Here is a 6,812-nt window from a genome sequence, read left to right on the forward strand (position 1 = left end):
CTCGATCTCCTGACCTCATGATCCGCCCGCCTCTGCCTCCCAAAGTGCTGGGACTACAGGCGTGAGCCACCAAGCCCAGCCTAGCATAATTTTTTTTTTTGAAAAGGTGGGGCCGAGCACAGTGGATCACACCTGTAATGAGAGCATTTTGGGAGGCCAAGGCAGGAGGTTCATTTGAGCCCAGGAGTTTGAGACCAGTCTAGGCAACACAGCAAGACCTGATCTCTACAAAAAAAAAAAAAAAAAATTAAAAAATTAGCCGGATGTGGTGGTGTCCACCTGTGGTCCCAGCTACTTGGGAAGCTGAGTGGGGAGGATTGCCTGAACTTGGGAGGTCGAGGCTGCAGTGAGCTGTGATCCACTGCACTCCAGCCTGGGTGACAAAATGAGATTCTGTCTCAAAAAAACGTGGGGGGTGTTTCTTAGGGTTTTTCATGAGTTTTGTTAGAAAAGATTCGTTCATTCAAAAAGGAATGAATTAGGCACTGATTGAGGCAGTGAGGAGACAACAGCAAAGCAATAAAATTCCTGGCCTTACTGTAGTAAAATAAATTAGCTTAGAGAAATCTCAGAATTAATGTTGACAAGAATCTTCTTGGAGTTATTTATATTCCATTAATTTTCCATTATATTATATTCCACAAATAAATAAGAAGGTCTCGCATTTCCAAACTACAGACAGGTCTCCATTTGGATTGTTTGCTATAGCTTGCTGTAACAAATGACTATGTATGTGGTGACTTAAAACAACACAAATTCTTATTTATAGTTTTAGATGTTAGATGTCTGGGTCTCACTGGGCTACAAGTCAAGGTGTTGGCAGGGCCTCATTTCTGCTGGAGGCTCTCAGGGAGAATCCATTTTCTTGCCTTTCCCAGCTTCTAGAGGCCACCTGCATTCCTTGGCTCACGACCCCTTCCTGCCTCTTCAAGGCAGCAACAGCCCTGAAGACCGTGTCCCATGGCATCACTCTGACACTCACTCTCCTGACTTCCTTCTTCACTTCTGAGGAACTTTGTGATTACAAAGGTCCCACCTGGATAGTCCAGGATAATCTCCCCATCTCAAGGACAGCTGACTTGCAACCTTAATTCCCAACTGCCATATAACTGAACATATTCACAGCTTCCAGGGAGTGGGATGGGATGTGGACATTTTTTGAAGAGGAGGAGAGAGGGGGCATGATTCTTCCTACCCCACGTATTGCCAGAGCAATCTGGCCAATGAGCCCAGTCCACAAGCATAACCCCAGTATGAAGCCTGGCATACCACCATTTCTAGAAACCAGCCCTCAGCTGGGCACAATGGCTCATGTTTGTAATCCCAGCACTTTGCAGGGCCAAGGTGGGAGGATTGCTTGAGGTTAGGATTGCTTGAGGTTAGGAGTTTGAGATCAGCCTAGGCAACACAGCAAGACCCCATTTCTGCAAAGAAAAAGTTAACCAATTAGCTGGACATGGTGGTGCATGCCTGTGGTCCTAGCTACTCAGGAGGCTGAGGCTGGAGGATCATTTGAGCCCAGGAATTAAAGGTTACAGTGAGCTACAATCACACCACTGCACTCCAGTCTGGGCAACAGAGTGAGACCTTGTCTCTAAAACAAACAAAAAAGAAGAAGAAACCAGTCCTGTCCAGGCTAGGATGTTACACCCACCCACACAGACCCACAGAACCTCACAAAGCACACCTCTGCTCTTCCACCAGTCCCACTGTAGCAAGCTTCCATTTCCTGTCCATCAAACCATGTTACATCTTCACCCTCAACTGTTCTAAGAATAAAACTAATAATTTTTCTCCCCCTTATCCATCCTCCCAGTAGAAAAACCATGCCCTTTCCTCCAGTTTTTGCCCAAGTGTTACACAAAGACTTGTTCATGATAGTAAAGATGTATTCATGGGTATCTTATTGCTATATGACTGATCAGCCCAATTGCCCATAGAACTGATGTTCATGATTTCTTTTGATTAAACATAGAAATGGACCCTTCCCAGTCTTGAAACTTGAGAAAGTTACATTTGTCTTATCTGAGCTCCTTTCTCAGGAAACCAACCATCAGTCCTCTGAGATAGTATCAAGGAGCTGAAACTCACCAGATCACTGCATCTGGGCAATAAAACACCAGGCCCCTCACCCATCATGATGCCTACTGACCTCCCTGCTTCCTGTTGACCATTTCCTCATCCTTACCTCTCCCTAATTCCTATTTCCCATGCATGGTTACATTTCTTCCCTGCTATATAAACCCCTAATTTTAGTCAGTCAGAGAGATGGATTTGAGACTGATCTCCCATCTCCTCAACTGCAGCACCCAGATAAAGCCTTCTTCCCTGGCAATACTGATTGTCTCGGTGATTGGCTTTCTGTGTGGTGAGCAGCAGCAGGATCAAGACCAAACCCCTAGTGTTTTGGTAACATTACCTCTCTGTGTCACCTAAACATATATACATTCATTCATTCTTCTGTTTTTAAGTGAAAAAAAAAGTGTGTGTGTGAATGTGTGTGTGTGTGCACAATATAAACTCTTTGAGAGCAAAGACTAACTTGCTAAACACAAATACTTGGTAAATGCTAGCCAGCTTACCTCCAATGCAGAGAACTTACAAAGTGGTCTTTGAGCATGATGATAAAGTAAAACATGTTTCTGGAACTGCACACAGAGGTTTGCAGAGATTTCCTCTTGTCAAAGGTAAGCAGAAAAAAAAACCACAAGGGTTTGGCTGGCTCCAGTGGAGCAAGAGAGGTCACTCTGGGCCCTGAGTTATCACCTTAAGGGGCAGGAGCAGCTGGCAGTTGGAATGCTGAGCTGGACATTGGTTTGGAGAAATTAGAGCTAGCTCTTTCTGCTTTTGACAACAGCCTTGACCACACAAAGGGCTACATTTAGGTTGGCATTTGTCTAGGATGTAACGCCCATTTGGCTGTATGGAGTAGACTTTCCACCTCTCTTTTCCTACTGGCACACAGCTGTGACCCTTGGGTCTTGGAAACATCTGTTGAGATTTAGCCTTGGTAACAACAGAGTTCTTCCCAGGTCATCAGAACCCATCTGCCTCCTAGACTAGAGATCACTTACTTAGGGACATTTCTAAATAAAGGATGCCAAAGTAACTGGATCATTGCTATTTAAATGTGATCATTTCTCAATTTCAAATTTAAAAAGTGTAAACTTAAGGAAAGAGAAATAACGCCAGAGACTGAATGAATAGTATTGAATCTCCCTTCATGTGAGTGCCCCAGATGTCCTATTCTATAAAATTCTCCCGCTTCCCTTTTTGCCTTCAGCTCAGCAGACACTCCTTGCTGGAAACTCAGATGCCACAAAGATGCATTCACTTTCCACCCCCAAGTAGTGTTTCCAAGCATGCAATGTGAACGACGCTGGAAGGTTTCCACTCCTCCTGCCCCTTTGTCTTGTCATGTACAGGCGATATCCCCAAACCAAAGAAAAAATTCTGCCAAGAGAACCAAGCATGACCTAGCCCTGAATGCTGTCAGTGTTGCTCGGGGTAACACCTGGGTCAGAATGATAGGGTCTCACTCTTGCCCAGGCTGGAGTGCAGTGGCACAATCATAGCTCACTGCAGCTTCAAACTCCTGGACTCCATGTAATGGAGCCCATGTAATCCTCCCACCTCAGCCTCCTAAGTAGCTGGGACTATAGCTGTGCAGCACTATGCTCAGCTAATTTTTATTTTTTTATAGAAACGGGTCTCACTATGTTGCCTAGGCTGCTCTCAACCCCTGGGTTCAAGCGATCCTCCATCCTCAGCCTCCCAAAGTGCTAGGATTACAGGCATAAGCCACTGTGACCAGCCAGGATACATTTTCATTGGCCACCTACTGTCAGATTCCCAATTCCATAAGGAAAGAGGGAAAGGGATAGCCCTTTCCATCCAAGTGCTGTGTAAACTATGTCAGGAGCTCATTTGTGCTTGATGCTCCTCCTTCAGTGATCACAACTTAATGTTCTACCTTCAACTCAAAGAAACTACAATGTTCATGCAGGAAGCCACCCCAGCAATGATCCTGCCTACCTGCCCTGAGTCTAAGGTGCAGAAACATTTGTCTAAAATGGGCAAATATCACTAGAAAGTCATTTATCTTCCTTTTAGAAGTGAAGCCAGGGTCTACCTTATCTGAAAGACAAAGGCTCCAGAACAGCAATCCCCAACCTTTTTGGCACCAGGGACCGGTTTTGTGGAAGACAATTTTTCCATGAACGAGGGGTTGAGGGGGATGGTTTCAGGATGATTCAAGTGCATTACATTAATTGTGCACTTTATTATTATTACATTGTAATATATAAGAAATAATTATACAACTCACCATAATGTACAATCAGTGGGAGCCCTGAGCTTGTTTTCCTGCAACTAGATAGTCCCATCTAAGGGTGATGGGAGATAGTGACAGATCATCAGGCATTAGATTCTCATAAGGAGCATGCAACCTAGCTCCCTCAAATGCACAGTTCACAATAGGGTTCATGCTCCTATGAGAATCTAATGCTACCGCTGATCTGACAGGAGGCAGAGCTCAGGGGGTAATGCAAGCAATGGGGAGCAATTGCAAATACAGTTGAAGTTTCACTCGTTCACCTGCCGCTCACCTCCTGCTGTGCAGGTTCCAAACAGGCCACAAACCAGTACTGATCCATGGCCTGGGGGTTGGGGACCCTGCTCTAGAATCTTGCTAGAGCCCTGCATCTGTGAATGGCAGGTGTATGTTGATTTAGCCAAGAGGCTGTTCCCTGGAGGAATTCTGTTTAGTATGATGCAGGAAACTAGCCTGAGTAAGAAGAATCAACAAGCTTTTGTCCAAAATGAAATTAGTGAGCAGAGTAGAAGCTGGAAGATGTGTGGGGGATATTAAATCCCCTGCTCTCTTCTCGTCCATTGCTTCTGTAGCTCTCCTCTCACATTTTAGGTTGAGGGTACCCTGAGTTGACCTGAGCTGAATGCATGACCATCTCCCAGCATTGGTTTTCTTGTAGCAGCCCGTGTATAAAATTAAAAACACCTGGGTGGCCGGGCACAGTGGCTCATGCCTGTAATCCCAGTACTTTGGAAAGCTGAGGTAGGTGGATCAACAGAGGTCAGGAGTTCGAGACCAGCCTGGCCAATATGGCGAAACCCCATCTCTACTAAAAATGCAAAAAGTAGCCTGGCTTGGTGGCGCACGCCTGTAATCCCAGCTACTTGGGTGGCTGAGGCAGGAGAATCGCTTGAACCTGAAAGGCAGAGGTTGCGGTGAGCAGAGACTGTGCCACTGCAATCCAGCCTGGGCAACAAAGTGAGACTCTGTCACAAACAAACAAACAAACAAACAAAACAAAAAAACACCTGGGTTTAGAGCTGCTTGTAGGCAACTAAGGGGACTAACTTGCTCCACTAACTTTTACTAAATTCTCAAATGTTATGGTAAATAAAAACGACATGTATTTGTGAGAAGAGAAGGTGCAGTTAATGAAGCCAGTGAAGCCACAGTTTAAGAAACAGTGACAACTCCTTTCCACATGCAAGTCTCCTCTGCATCAGATGGGACTTCTTCATCAAATATGTTACTAGAAAAACAAAAACCTAAAACCAAAAGCATTGAGTACAGATTGGAAAGTCTGAAGATGAATGATTAGAAAGCCAGCCACTTTGTTTTCTTTTTTCTTTTCCTTTTTTTTTTTTTTTGAGATGGGGGTCCCACTCTGTTGCCCTGGCTGGAGTGCAGTGGCACTGATCACGGCTCACTGCAGCCTCATCTGCCCAAGCTCTAGAGATCCTCCCACCTCAGCCTTCTGAGTAACTGGGACTGCAGGCACACACCACCATGCCCCGCCAAGCCAGCCACTTTCTAAATACCTTTCTGTTGGGTGGCACTGCTAGAGGTCAGGGATCCAGTTTCACCTTTACAGAAGTTCATTTACAGAAGCCCAAACTTCACCATTACACAGAATATCCATGCCACAAACCTGTACATGTACCCCCTGAATCTAAAATTAAAAAAAAAAAAAAAAAAGTCCAGGTCAGGTTCAGTGGCTCACACCTGTAATCCCAGCACTTTGGGAGGCTGAGGCAGGAGGATTGCTTGAGCCCAGGAGTTCGAGACCCTTGGCAATATAGCGAGATCCTATCTCTCCTAAAAATAAAAAATTAAAAATTACCCGGCATAGTTGCATATGCCTGTCATCCCAGCCACTTGGGGGGCTTAGGTGGGAGGATCTCAGTCCAAGGGGTTGAGGCTGCAGTGAGCCGTGACTGTGCTACTGCATTCCAGCCTGGGTGACAGAATAAGATCCTATCTCAGTAATAATAAAAGTCTGTTTAGTCAAGGAGATCAGCACCGGAAACATACAGTCTGGCACATGTTCTCATAGGCGTTCTGTCCACTCTCCCCATTCTACCAGTGGAGGTGCATCTGACCCAGCTGGCTTCTTGGAGGAGGAACCTGAATGGCATCTTTAGTGATCAGTCAGATGCAGCCAGTTGAGAAGGAAGAGGGAAGGTGTTCCAGGTAGTATGCAACACGAGGCCTGGAGCCTGCTATTTTAAGAAAGCTGATAGGAATTACACATGCTACAGCATATGGCGCATGGGCAGGGGGCCGTGGGATGGGAGCCTGCACCAAATGGGCCCCGATGCGTGCTGTGATGTTGCACTTTAGCCTCAGGGCTATCACCAAATATTTATGCTGTAAAAAGTGTACCATGCATTTAAGAAGGGTGATGGAGTTTAGGGCAAATCAAAAATAGCAAGAGAGGCTGGGCGCAGTGGCTCACGCCTGTAATCCCAGCACTTTGGGAGGCCGAGGCGGGTGGATCACT

Source organism: Pongo abelii, chromosome 8 (assembly GCF_028885655.2).
Source record: "Pongo abelii isolate AG06213 chromosome 8, NHGRI_mPonAbe1-v2.0_pri, whole genome shotgun sequence".
In the NCBI taxonomy this organism is placed as follows: Eukaryota; Metazoa; Chordata; class Mammalia; order Primates; family Hominidae; genus Pongo; species Pongo abelii.